Source organism: Vipera berus (assembly GCF_964194415.1).
Source record: "Vipera berus genome assembly, chromosome: 2".
NCBI classification, from domain to species: Eukaryota; Metazoa; Chordata; class Lepidosauria; order Squamata; family Viperidae; genus Vipera; species Vipera berus.
This window is the reverse complement of record NC_138203.1, coordinates 20,669,168-20,683,238: the sequence shown is the minus strand read 5'-3', so window position 1 is coordinate 20,683,238 and position 14,071 is coordinate 20,669,168. Positions and strand designations below refer to the sequence as shown.

Sequence of the window (14,071 nt, the reverse complement as noted above, 5' to 3'; positions counted from 1 at the left end):
GAAGAACTGTATAAAACAATAAAGTGATAGATACATGGCCTACTGCAGTGTTTTTCAATCATGGCAACTGGACTTTAACTCCCAGAATTTCCATCCTGGCTGGGGAATTCTGGGAGTTGAAGTCCACCCATCTTAAACTTGGTAGAGGACAGGAAGGCCTGGAGGAACGTTGTCAATGGGGTCGCGATGGGTCAGACACGACTTCGCAGCTAACAACAACAACAACAACATCTTAAACTTGCCAATGTTGAGAAACACTATTCTATAGAATTTTGAAAATGAGAGAGCCAAATCTGTTTCATTTGTTCCTTTCAAATATAAAAATAAAACATTCCTCTAGCTTCCAGGACATCTAACCCACAATTTACTTAATCAGAATTTACTCAGTTAGATGGTTTCACCTTAGCCTTTGAAGCATCAAAGAGTTGCACCAGTTGGTTTCACATGTCCTGCCAGAATTTCCCCAACTACCTTTGAACCCACCCAGTTATCTGAATCCTGACACTTACTTCTTTCTGCCTAGCCCTTCTTCAGTCTCTGGCTGGGTTTTCCCAGCTCTGGGGGGGGGGGGGGGGAATAAGGTTGGCTGGTATGTTGCTAACTTCAGCCAATGGACCATTGTGAATTCAAATGAGTTGCTTAGTTCCCAAATAAACTGAGCAATGTACTCAGGGCATATTGGCCGGCATAAGGTGGATTCATTTATGATTTGCTGGCACACCAAATCAGTTAAAGAGTAAGGAGCTGCATTCACACAACATGCTAAACTCAGTTAGCATTAAACTTGTTAAAAAAGATGTCGAGACTCTAGAAAGGATACCGAGAAGAGCAACAAAGATGATTGGGGGACTGGAGGCTAAAACATATAGGAATTGGGTATGTGTAGTTTAACGAAGAGAAGGGTGAGGGGTGACATGATAGCAGTGTTCCAATATCTCAGGGGCTGCCACAAAGAAGAGGGAGTCAAGCTATTCTCCAAAGCGCCTGAAAGCAGGACAAGAAGCAACAGATGGAAACTAATCAAGGAGAGAAGCAATCTAGAACTAAGGAGAAACTTCCTTACAGTTAGAACAGTTAACCAGTGGAACAACCTGCCTCTAGAAGTGGTGAATGCTCCAACACTGGAAGTTTTTAAGAAGAGACTGGACAGCCATTTGCCTGAAATGGTATAGGGTTTCCTGCCTGAGCAGGGGGTTGGACTAGATGTCCTCCAAGGTCCCTTCCAACTTCTCCTTCTCCTTCTCCTTCTCCTTCTCATTATTATTATTATTATTATTATTATTATTATTATTATTATTATTATTATTATTATTATATTATTATTATTATTATTATTATTAAACTTCACACACTTCTTTTGAATGCCAGGAAGGCAATTTTGCCAACTGGGCAAACCCACCCTTAGGGTTTACAGGTCAAGGTATTCTACAGATCTAGTAAGCAGAAGGAATCAACCGTTGAATTATTTTATTTTATGTTATATATATATTTTTCTTTCTTTAGTTGCCAGGCGAATCCTGCCAGCGTGGCTATTCAAGGGGTGCACGAACTCGCAAAACTGGAGTCATTCGCTCACAGCGGGGGCATCGCGCGTCCGTGCGAACGCGACTCCTCGGCGTAGAGGAAGCTCTGCTGCCGCCTCTGCTCTTCCTCCCTCCTCCTCCTCCTCCTCCTCGGCGCGGAAGGAGTTAAGTTTGGCAGCACAAGACCCGGTAAGGGGGAGTCGCCCGAAGCCGAGGCAGGCAGCGCAAACATCGCGGCGCATTCCTGGGTAGCCCTCAGCTGCCAGCATCTGATTAAAACCATCTCTCTCGCTGTGAGTGGCTAACTAAACAGAAGGCTGGAGTGCGGCTGCGTCTATTTAAGCGGAGTTGCCGGAGCTGCGCTTTCGCCGGCTCCAGTGGGAAGCCTCATGCGCCAAGCGGGTCGGGGGTAAGCCGGTAAGTTGGCAACCAAGCAAAGCGCGTCTGTGGGAGCCTCGGAGGGCGAAGCTGCAAAGGGATCGCGGTAGGCTGCGCGCTTGGAAACGCCAAATTGGGTTAAGAAGGAAGGAAGGAAGGAAGGAAGGCGACCGCTAAAGAGACGAAGCCGAGGCGGTCGCGGCTTGGGAGGGAAGCGTCTTCCGCGGCTCTCTTTTCTCCCTCGGCTCCCCCCCCCCCAAAAAAAAAAGAATCTCGCTGAATCTATTCCTCCCGGCCGGTCGCCTTGCCGAAAGCGGCTGCTTTGCTTGAGCTGCTTGCGAAATAAGAGATTTATTTATTTTTTCCTGATCTCCATCGGAGCTGGCTGGCTTGCTGAGCGCCGAGCAGACGCGCATGGATTATGTGGGCTATTAAACCTCTATGGAGACAGATTTTTTTTTCCCCTCTTAACGTTTTCTAAAAAGCTTTTTTAAAATTTTGTTGCCCCAAAAATGGGGGAGGAGGGAAGAGTGCTCTAAGACTTGTTCGAGGAATCCAGAAATCTTGGAGGGTGACGGTAGGAAAAAGGGAGTTAACAGAATGAATGGAAGCACATAAGAGACCGAGCGAGCTGTATGTAAATATGGTGTCTTGTATAGGAAACTTGGCTTAGAGATTACCTTTTCAGCATGGAAAATACCACCCTAAGAGCCCAGAATTTCGTGGCGGGGGGGGGGGGAGGGTGTTGACTTCAAAAAATAAGTATTGGTACAGCCTAAAAAAAAATGTTTGCAGCTGCTGAAAAGGAAAACTTGGAAGAGTTGTAGAATAAAGATTGCAATGAAATTTCAGGAGAAATTGCAAATTCCTCAGAACTTGAGGGGGGTAAAATAGAGTTGTAGGCATTTCCTCTAATGTAAACTCACTTGTTCATATGCTAAAAATGTTAAATTAAGCCCTGCTACTTTGAGTCACTGGACAATGTTCTAAACATAATGGCTTTGCCTGGAGCAGAATTTCCTCCCAGGTGTAACATTATTCCTGCAGCTCCTTCCTTGCCCAAGTGAAAACAAATAGTAACTTCCCCAAGCAGCCCGAGATGGAATGATACGGTTTTTCCAAGAGCAATGGCTGAATGGTGCTTTATTTTGTGAGCGAACTTAGTGAAATTAACTTATGCATGTTTGGCTCATCTTTTGAAGTTACGGTATTATTGTTACTTTTAGAAGCCTCTGACGGGCTTGTAGCCTTCTGTTTCCTTCAACCTGCTCACCCCAATCACTGTTTGTTACAAGGGGAAGGCTAAACCTTTCTTATGGGATAAAATGCATATTTAGTGTCAGCATCTGGAAGCATCTGTCTGTCTAAAAAAACCCAACACTGACAGTGTTATGTGAAATAATAGTCTATGGTTTTAGTAAGATGTCTTGTTCACCAATGAAGATGGAAGCAAAGATTATTTGGGGATTGCAGGATTGTGAACAGACATATTCTTGCTTACAAAAGTGGATTTGCCATTTTATCTGCTGGTTCTGTTGGTCTGCCTTCTAGAGCTGAGCTCATACCAAGTTAGCTTCATTACTAGGGGGGGGAAATGCTTTCCTCACTGGTTTTGGATTTAGGAAGCCTATAGCATACACCCTAATTTGTACTGTAGGGAAAGCTGCTGATACTCTTGTAAGGAAAATTGTCTCCAGCTGTATGTAGACATCCTGCAAAAGCTTAGTTGAAGCTAGAAAAGGGAGCTAAGTAATTGCACTGTCATACAATGGTTTCTTGACTGTGAAGCAAAAATGAGAGACCGCTGACTGTACCTCACAGGTGTGACAAAGAATGCAGGATATAGGAGTCAAGCTGTGTTGTGGCTTCTATTGATGAAATAAAATCTAAAGTAAGTAGGTTTCATGATGATCTGTGTATAACCTTGATTAGCTGAGATGGTTGCTGTTCACTCAGCTTGTTTGATGTGTTAGAGTTGGCAACTACATGTCGAGGAAAATAATTTTCAGCAATGCTTTTGTGACCTCTGATACAAAAATTTTCTCTTGGACTAAATGTCCAGGAAGACCTGGAAAGTGCTTTGTAAGCAAAAGACTGTGTGAGTGAAGATGTAATGTTTAACTCTGGTTAAAAATGGCTTCACCGGGCTACTGAATTTTGGAGCAATTAGGATCAAGGAGTACAACTTATTTATTTTTATTTATTTTTATTTTAATTCCATTTATATCCCGCCCTTCTCTGAAGACTCAGGGCGGCTTACAAGCTTAGCAGTATGAGGAAGTCTCATTAGTAAACCAGCCCCTTACAATGGTTGTGCAAAATCTTAAATACTCATTGCATTCTTTCAGTCATGTAAACCACTGAGTCATCTTTTTCAGTCCCAGCAAGGGGCTGTAACAGCAAATAGAGATATAGAGGATAACCAGCTTAGCCTGCTCTGTACAGCTGAGATACAGCCAGCAGGAGGAGGGTTCATCAGAAAGCTGGTTTCAGCAAGGTTTTCATAATCTAGTTAGTCTCTCAATATGATACCCTCCAGATATGAGATCACAACTTCCAGAAGCTGCCAAGTGTGGGGAAGGCAGATTATGGATAGCTTGAAATGTATGGATGTATGTAATGAATGTATGTAAATCCATGGGATTCTTAAAACAATGGGACACATAGCTAGTGTCAACCTCAGGTTATATTAGCCATTTATTGTGTGGAGCTAAATTCCTTGTGAGGCTACTGAATAGGGCAGTTGGCATCAAATCACGGTTATGCAGAAACTTTGCTTGAATGTCTTCATTTTTGTTGTAACATATGCTGAGAGCATCTTCCTCAACCCCTTGGATTTCTTTGGATGAAAACTCCTGTAATAAATTCTGAGGGACCTCTGAAATGTAAACATTACAACATGTTTTTCTGAAGAGTTGCTTCTACTGGAAATTAATTGGAAGGCAGTTGTGATGATGAGGATATGACTAATTTTCAGCCTTTAGTTTTTCACTAATGTTGCCAAGCAAGGCACGAGGGCTTTGCTGAAAGGATATTTGATAGGAAGGAAAATGAAGAAAGGCAGATGAGTCAATTTGCCTTCTAGTCCAATTGTGTTTGGCTACAATTTCTACAACCTGATGTTTTGGTTGTGCTGCCTGGAACTTATGGGGACTGAAGTCTAAATCATTTGGAGGTGCCTGACTGCTTATTCCTAGGTCTGTTTTATATATTGTGTTAGTCACCCAAGTCAATGACCTTAATGCATCTATCCTGGGCCTCATTGATTTTCAATACCATGAACAATGGCATTTTTCAGGATCACTTTCGGTGAGTTGGGAGGCACCATGTTGTAATGATTTTTCCCTAATTTCACTTGCTTCTGGGGGGAAGTTGTCCCATCCAAGAACTTGGCTTTGCAGTTGTATCAGGGCTGTACCTTCTCCCCACTAATTTTAAATATCTACAGGAAACTACTGGTGATGGTCATTCTACAACATGGTGTACAGTATTATCAGTACGTTGATGATTTCAGTTGTAGATCTTTGTCCTTGGTTGAACATGTGTGGCTGTCAAAGTTCTGGCATGGTATTCAGATATTATAGGACTTTGGTTGAGGAAGAAGAGTCTTTGGCTAAACTTTAGGAGCCGTGGTGGCACAGTGGTTAGAGTGCAGTAAAAAAAGGTAAAGGTTCCCCCGCACATGCATGCTAGTCATTTCCAACTCTAGGGGCAGGTGCTCATCTCTGTTTCAAAGCCGAAGAGCCAGCGCTTGTCCGAGGATATCTCCGTTGTCATGTGGCCGGCATGACTAGACACCAAAGGCACACGGAACGCTGTTACCTTCCCACCGTAGTGGTCCCTATTTTTCTACTTGCATTTTTACGTGCTTTCAAACTGCTACGTTGGCAGGAACTGGGACGAGTAACAGGCGCTCACTCTGTTACGTGGCACTGCAAGTCTGCGACCATCTAATCGACAAGCTCAGCGTCCTAACCCACTGAGCCACCTTGTCCCTTAGAGTGCAGTATTGCAGGCTAATTCAGCTCACTGCCAGAAATTCGATCCTCACTGGCTGAAGGTTGACTCAGCCTTCCATCCTTCTGAGGTCAGTAAAATAAGGATCCAGGTTGTGGGGAAAATATGCTGCCTCTGTAAACCAGTTAGAGAGGGCTGTAAAACACTGTGAAGCAGTATATGAGTCCAAATGCTATTGCTATTTACCAAAACCAGATTTTCCATTCTTGGTTCTACTCAGGATTGTTTTCCCCTACTCAGAACTAGTCCCTACCTTGAAACAATGCGATCTGGTGGGACTGCCCTCTGGAATTATCTCACCCCTGACCCTACTGGCCTTCAGAAAGACATTTTAAAATATGGCTTTTTTTCTTGTGGATTTTAACAGGGATTGTTCAGGTTTTTTTTTCTTTTTGTTTTATTGTGCACCTACAGGAATCACAGCATTTGAGTCTGGAGGCCATATAAATTCTTTAAATAACTTAAATAAATGAAAACCATATTATGGCTCAAAGGTGTATGCATCAAAAGATTTTGGCTTAAAATCATTTTAACATCATTGGGTTGCATATGTGAACTTAATTTATCTTGTATGTGAGTTTTATTAGAACCTGAAATTCAGATGAGATTATTACATTTATTATGGCTGTCCAGTCCAAAAGACATTGTGCAACATGCAATATACAAAAATATCAAAACAGTTAAAACATTGAAGCAAATGTGTCAACCTGGGCTATAATAATCAGGCACGCAACCCCCAGGCCTTCTAGAATATCCCCAGGTCTTAAGAGCCTTCTAGAGCCCCAGGAGAGGGGAAGCTATATGCATTTCTGAGGCAGTGCTGTTACCAGAAGGCAGGAGCAGCAGCCACGCAGGAGGCATATTTTCTTTGTTCCCCAAGATGGTGATGTTTAATTGAGGCGACCCACAGTGCCTCTGCCTGAAGTTACTGGGTAGGCAGAAATGATTGAAGATAGGAAGTCCTGCAGATTACTAGGCCCTATGCCACAAAGAGCTTTATGGGTGATGACCTTGAATTGCATTCAGAAGCCAGTTAGCAGTCAATGTAGCTTGCATAATAACAGTGGTACGAGGCATGAGATATGCCCATTGCAGTTTCCACCATTGTATTTTGGAACAGATCTAGCTTCTGGATGGTCTTCAAGTGCAGCCCTCTGTACAATTCACTGCAGTATAGTGATCCAGTTCTGAGATCTCCAGGAACTGGTGAGTGACTTCCTGGTTGAGGAAAGGGTGAAATTGGCACACAAGATAAACCTATACAAAGGCCCTCCTGGCCACAGCTGACACCTACTCATCAAAACCAACACCTCCTCCAAGATAAAGGATGCAAATGTACCTAACCAAAGTGGGCTCAATCAATGAGCCACAGTTACTCAGTTTTATCAGAATTGAGCTGAAGTTGGTTCCCTATCCAGTTGTTTAGGTTAGTATACAATTGGCTTCACTCATGCAGCTTGGCGTTGAGATGTATAGTTGGGTCTCATCCATACACTGATGATACCAAAGCCTTAACTTTTAAATTCAGTTCTTAGTGAAAACATCTAAGTACATTGTATTGTCATTGAATTTTCATTTACATTCTGAAATTCCTACCCAGCGGAAATTAAGCAAAAAGGTTCAGATTACAATATATACCACTTGTCTTAGGACAATAGCAGTCATCCTTTGGACATGTAATATACCAAGATTTATCAGTTTTTATGCTTCAGATGTTCTGCATTTATAGAGAAGAATACAGATTGTATAGCAATCTGGTGTGCATGCTGCTTTTCCTCCAGCAGCTTGGGGGATTGTACCTATTACTTCATCCTTCCCACAACAACTCTGCAATAGGTTGGGCTGGGAGCTGTGCAGAGTCATCAAGTGAGCATCCATGGCCAAGGATGAATTTGAATTTAGGATCTTGGCCAATGTTCTGGTCTTGTGATTAACTGAATACCCATGAGAAACACGCAAGAAGACAGAATATTCTCTTGCGTGGTTCCAGTAACATAAAACAAAGGCAATGAGATAAAAATCAACCTCAACATAACATAGTGTATAATTAACTTTCACCTGTGACTGCTGGAACCATCAACAGAGGATTGTAAATTAATGATGAGCATAATCCATCAATTGCTGTACACTTGACAGCAAATTGCCTTAGTTCTGGAATCCATCTATTGGCCAAGATAAACCTTGTATCATTAGACTGACTCATGGGTGGAACCAATAATTTTTTGGCATCATTGCAGTCAGCCTTGTGACAAATGCATTCCCGTGCCTCCCTTGTAGACTAACAAAAGCAATCCTTGCTGTTAAACATCATGCTGTCTCCTAACCTAGAACCCAACAGTGCACATTATTCCTAAAACCTTACTCCATGTTCCTTATGCTGTTTACCCCAACTAGTTTGACATAACGGGGTCCTTGCTTGCATGTCTAAAGGGAAAACATTGCAAATCATGTGTCAGGATGCCATGAACTAGCTTTTTCAGGTTTGTTCCTGATATAGAGGGGGTAGTCAGCATGTGACATGATGACAAATATATAATTTGAAAGTATCTTAGATTGTCTTCTCTGTCAGAAACAGCTGGGAAGGTTTTGGAAAAAAAACTTGGCAAAAACATTTCAACAAATTTAAGTTTGAATATAAACATTTTAGGAACTTAGTAGTGGGGTTATTCTTGTAATCATTCAAGAAAGAATCAGAAAAATTGTATTGATCTGTCTTGGATGCTATAAGTAAACAAAGCAAATAAGGAATCCAACTTTAAATTCTAGGAGGAGGAAGTGAGGCCCCAGTTGTACAATCTTGAAAAATAAACTGTAAATATTTTCTTTTAGGAACAGAGTGTCACAACAGAATTTTTTTTCCTGAAGCAAAGGGATTTGTGCTTTAATTCATTTTTACCTATGCAAACTCTAACATTCTTATAGTCCTATGCAGATTCTTAAGCCTCTGGATAGCTAGAATTAATAAACTGGCAAATATGTACTTACAATGGAAGAATAATGTATATGCCATAAATAGGGGTATGGGGTACAGAAGAGCCCACTGTCCTGATCTTGAACTGCCAGATTGAACTGTGACATCCAAGTCTTATTAGCATGTCCATGGACAGATGTTTTAAAGTTGTATCTGGACTGTTTCATTGCAGACTTATTAATTATACAGGAACAGATTCTTTTACAGTTCCTCCATCTAATGTGAACTACTAAAGCCTAGGTACAAATTTTTACATTTAAAAGACTTCTATAGCTAAGCATCTTATATATAACTCCTGCCAGCTACAAAACCAGATAACTGATCCACAACTACCAATCCATCAGATTACTTGATTTTTGGATCCAGAAGGTTCTGATGAAGGGTGAGGTTTATTTATTTCTTTAATTTATATGCTGCCCAGAATTGTTCAACAGTGAGATTGGTGGCATATAAATTATTTAATAAACCTCACCCTTTATCAGTACCTTGGGGAAAAGCCAACCCTCTCAAGCCTGCCCAGAAGAAGGGTCAATGGAATCAAAAGCTGTTGAGACTGTCACAGCACCTCTGCCCCAAACTTTCCAGAGGTCATCCAGAAGTATGCCCAATGCAGTCTGCACACCCTCTGAACCCAGTCTGAAAATGGTCCTGATGATAAGTTATTGCATGGTTCGATATATCTTATTTACCCAATATGCCTTAGAAATAAATCTCTTCCTGGGGAAGTTTCCAAAATGTCTTAATTTAAAAAAAAAAGCAAAAGCAGCAGAGAATAGTGCTCTAGAACAGAGATGTCCCCAACTTTTCCGGCTCTGTGGACTGGCACGGTGGCAGAGGGAGAGGGAATGGTTTTGCACACTCACCCAACGTAGCCCAGTTCTCAAGCCACCACCAAACTTTCTGGTGCCAGTGAGGAAAAATAATCTTCCATGGACCTGGGGATGGTGTGGGGAGGGAGATGGTTTCACGTGCAACCTACTGTAGATCTTGTGCATGCACAAATGAAGCTTTGGTCATTTGCCTGCCACTTACACAGGCCAGTTCCTAAAAGGCCAAGGACTGGTACCAGTCCACGGCTCGGGTTGGGGACCCCTGCTCTAGAGTGAAGTTAGGTGATCAAACAGCCTTAGTTTGAATCCTGATTCTGCTTGTTAACCTTTATAGATAAGTCTTCTCCACCTCATTCTCCTTGTGTGATGTGAAGAATAGTGATTGAAAATATTACTGTGATGGTAATTGACATAATTAGTGCATATGCTGTTTTGAACACTACAAATATTGAAATGTAAAATCAATATTGGACGCTGATGTAGAAATTTGAATGAGAATGCCATCCCTTAAGAACAGTATTAATGCTCATATACTCAGTTCTGTTTATGATTCATTGATAGGAAAGGAATACAAATCCATTCTTCAAAGGAAGTACATTTGCTGATGACTGAAATGCTATGTAGTAAAATGTGCTGGATAAGCAAAAAATGCCTTAGTTTCTGAACCGGATGTTGTAGTTCTTTTCACAACTTCCCTTTTGAAGTATGTAACAATTCATGAATTATCCTCTTCTTGACTTACCCTTGACTCAAGGATATCACCATTCTTGGTGGTATGAATATAAGAGATATACTGATCTAGCAGATTCTTGGCATAATTTCTCAATTTAAGTGCTGTATTAACTTACTCTATTCCAGCAGAATGCATTCAGTTATAATATTCATGTGCGTGGCTGAGCAAAGGAGGAAAAATTGTGTGTTTGTTGCTAAGTAAATGTGTTCTTTCCTGGCTATTTCTAAACAAGTAAAGGAGTTGTCTTTTCTCCAAGGAAGAAGATTAATATGTGTCCTACACTGATGAAAATAAGTTGGCTGAATTTATTCAACATGACTTGTCTTGGTTACTGAATTAATTCACCTGCCTGGGTTTTCCTGGTTTATTGAAAAGTACACTGATCAAATTATAAAACGCAGCCAGATTTTAACAGTGTATTGGATATACCTTTTAACTTTGAATTTTTAAGTGATTTAAAAATAAAGACCAATCGGAAGGCACCAAAATCTATTGCTAACATCAGTTGTTAGCAATAGATTTTCCTAATTAAGGTGAGATTGTGTTCTTTTGCGCTGACTTCTAAATTTGCCTACATCTTTGTCTATGAATAGAAGATGGCATTCCTTTACTATTAATCAAGGAGAGAAGTAACCTAGAAGGAGAAATTTTCTGACAGTTAGAACAATTAATCAGGGGAACAACCTGCCTCCAGAAGCTGTGAATGCTCCAACACTGGAAGCTTTTAAGAAGATCTGGACAGCCATTTGTCTGAAATGGTATAGGGTTTCCTGCCTGAGCAGGGCGTTGGACTAGATCAGGACTTTTCAACCAGTGGTACGGGTACCACCTGCGGTACATTGGCACCTGGCAGGTGGTACGCAACCATCCTAGAAAAGTGGTAGCGGGGGAGGGGAATGAGCTGAACCGATGGCAGCACTGCACAAGCCTGAGCGAGAGACGGCTGGAGCTGCAGGGCTGTCAGGGCTCAGCGGAAGTGCCAGGATCAGCGCTTCTTTGGGGCTGTCAGGGCTCAGCAGAAGTGTTAGGATCAGTGTCAGGCTCCAGCTGGAGCTCGGCACTGATCCTGGTGCTTCTGAGCCCAGAAGAAGCACCGATCAGCTGGAATGTTGCAGCATCTCCAGGGTCTTGTCATTTACATTCAGATGCTTGGCAACTGATTCATATTTATGATGGTCACAGTGTCCCAGGGTCATGTGATGTGACCAAAACCTGCTGCAACCACCCAGCAGAGGGGGGGAGGGAAATAAAAATCAAACACACACACTCCTGCTGCCAATCCTCAACAGAAATGCTCACAACAATGAAAACCTCAGACAGGAGGAAGAGCGCTGCCAGGTGGGCAGGCAGGTATCTTGCTCGGCTGTGGCTTGGGGGGGCACTTTTTTCAGTGCCATTGTAACTTCGAACAGTCACTAAGCGAACTGTTGAAAGTCGAGGACTACCTGTACTTCATCACTTTTTTCCTTTTTCCTTTTTTGGGGGGGCGGGGTTTATCAAGTTTTTGACACCTTGCTAGGCGACTGGTGGAACTCGGATGTTGCCATATCCTAAAAGTGGTACAATGGGTGAAAAGGTTGAAAAGCCCTGGACTAGATGACCTCCAAGGTACCTTCGAACTTTACTATTATGCTTATGATTATGACTATACTTTGGTAATGCATCAGTTAGCTTGCACTACCTGATTTCCCAAAGAAATGGGAATTAGATATAGGAACCATAAATAGCTTTTGATTGGACAAAGGACACAATTTTCTTAGAATGTATTTGTAGCTCTTGACACAGCTGCATGCAAATTACTGTGTTAAATATTGGTAATTTTTTTTCAGTTCTTGCTTTTCAATTTTAATCTTTATTACGATATAAAAGTAGTACCAACTTACAGCTGGTTGTTTAAGGACTGTTTGTTGTCACAGTCATGGAATAGATGCTTTTTATGGCCAGTAAAGCATTTCTAGGCATTGTAAACTGTTGTGCTGCCCTCCTGTTTAGTCATATGACCACATTTCCGAGCAGTCTTTCAGAATTCTGGTTTCACTAGCCATTTTCTCCCCCAGAGAGAAGGATGCTAGCGAAAGATGTAGATTCCAAAAGAAAAAATACTGAAGGCTTCTGAAAGGCTCTGAGTCTGTTTTCTGAAATGTATGCATTTGCTTAGTGACCGTGATAGCAAGCTCAGATTGTGGTTGTTGAGCAAAGCAGTCATACAGATACTCTACTCAATGACTGCAATGACTCAGGTCTAAAATTCTGGGTTCAGTCGTGATTCTAAGTCATGGTTCTATATGTATATCTGTGTGTATGTGTGTGGTGGCTCAGTGGGTTAGGACGCTGAGCTTGTCGATCAGATGGTCGGCAGTTTGGCGGGTCGAATCCCGAGTGCTGCATAACAGAGTGCCTGTTACTCGTCCCAGCTTCTGCCAACCTAGCAGTTCGAAAGCACGTAAAAATGCAAGTAGAAAAATAGGGACCACTACGGTGGGAAGGTAACAGCGCTCCGTGCGCCTTTGGCGTCTATTCATGCCGGCCACATGACCACGGAGACGTCCTCGGACAAGCACTGGCTCTTCGGCTTTGAAACAAAGATGAGCACCGGCCCCTAGAGTTGGAAACGACTAGCACGCATGTGCGGGGGAACCTTTACCTTTACCTTTATATAGATATAGTATCCTTATTCTCGAGGTGATTCCCTCATCCAGGATTTTCCCAAAACCATACCTCTGTAGGCTAGGCTGAAAGTGTGGCCAGAAGTCACACCATGAGAGTCCATGTCTCAGAGTGGACTATACTCTGAATCTCCCAGTTCAGCATCTTAACTTTAGCTCACTAACTTTAGAAGACTATTTTAATAACCAGATCTTAACATTAAGGCTTAAAACACTAAAACAACCACAAATTCTTTACAGTTTGCTATTGCAAGGCCATTGCTATAATCAAAGGGACTCTGGGTGTCCAAAACAAGTGGTTCTGGGCCAAAGGTTACCCATTTTAATTCCCTTTCTTTACTGGGGAAGAAAATGGGAAATGATCGAAACAATCTCCCCGCCCCCCAAACAGCATGTTCACTATGTTTGAAAACCATGCAAAACACAAAAAGCTACATAGTTTCTTAAATTCTACAAGCTATGTAAATTCTTAGCAAGATGCAAGAATAGGATAAGCATTCTAAGACTTCCTATGTATTTGCCTGTGAAATGGAGTTGTTGTTGTTGTTAGCTGCGAAGTCGTGTCCAACCCATCGCGACCCTATGGACAACATTCCTCCAGGCCTTCCTGTCCTCTACCATCTTCTGGAGTCCATTAAAGCTCACGCCTACTGCTTCAGTGACTCCAGCCAGCCACCTCATTCTCTGTTGTCCCCTTCTTCTATTGCCCTCAATCTTTCCCAGCATTAGGCTCTTCTCCAGTGAGTCCTTCCTTCTCATTAGGTGGCCAAAGTATTTGAGTCTTAGCTTCAGGATGTGGCCTTCTAAAGAGCAGTCAGGGTTGATCTCCTCTAGGACTGACCGGTTTGATCACCTTGCAGTCCAAGGGACTCGCAGGAGTCTTCTCCAGCACCACAGTTCAAAGGCCTCAATTCTTTGGTGCTCAGCCTTTCTTATGGTCCAACTTTCACTGC

At 42.2% G+C, this 14,071-nt stretch overlaps 1 protein-coding gene across 3 annotated transcripts in view; it reads left to right on the top strand.

Annotated features, from left to right (window-relative positions):
* Positions 1-1,840: 1,840 nt before the first annotated feature.
* Positions 1,841-14,071, top strand: part of DAB2 (DAB adaptor protein 2) — a 44,415-nt gene continuing 32,184 nt past the window's right edge. For all 3 annotated transcript variants that reach the window (XM_081318711.1, XM_081318710.1, XM_081318709.1), the window contains exon 1: positions 1,841-1,940. The gene's annotated coding sequence lies outside the window, so the exon portion shown is untranslated. The remainder of the gene's footprint in view (positions 1,941-14,071) is intronic.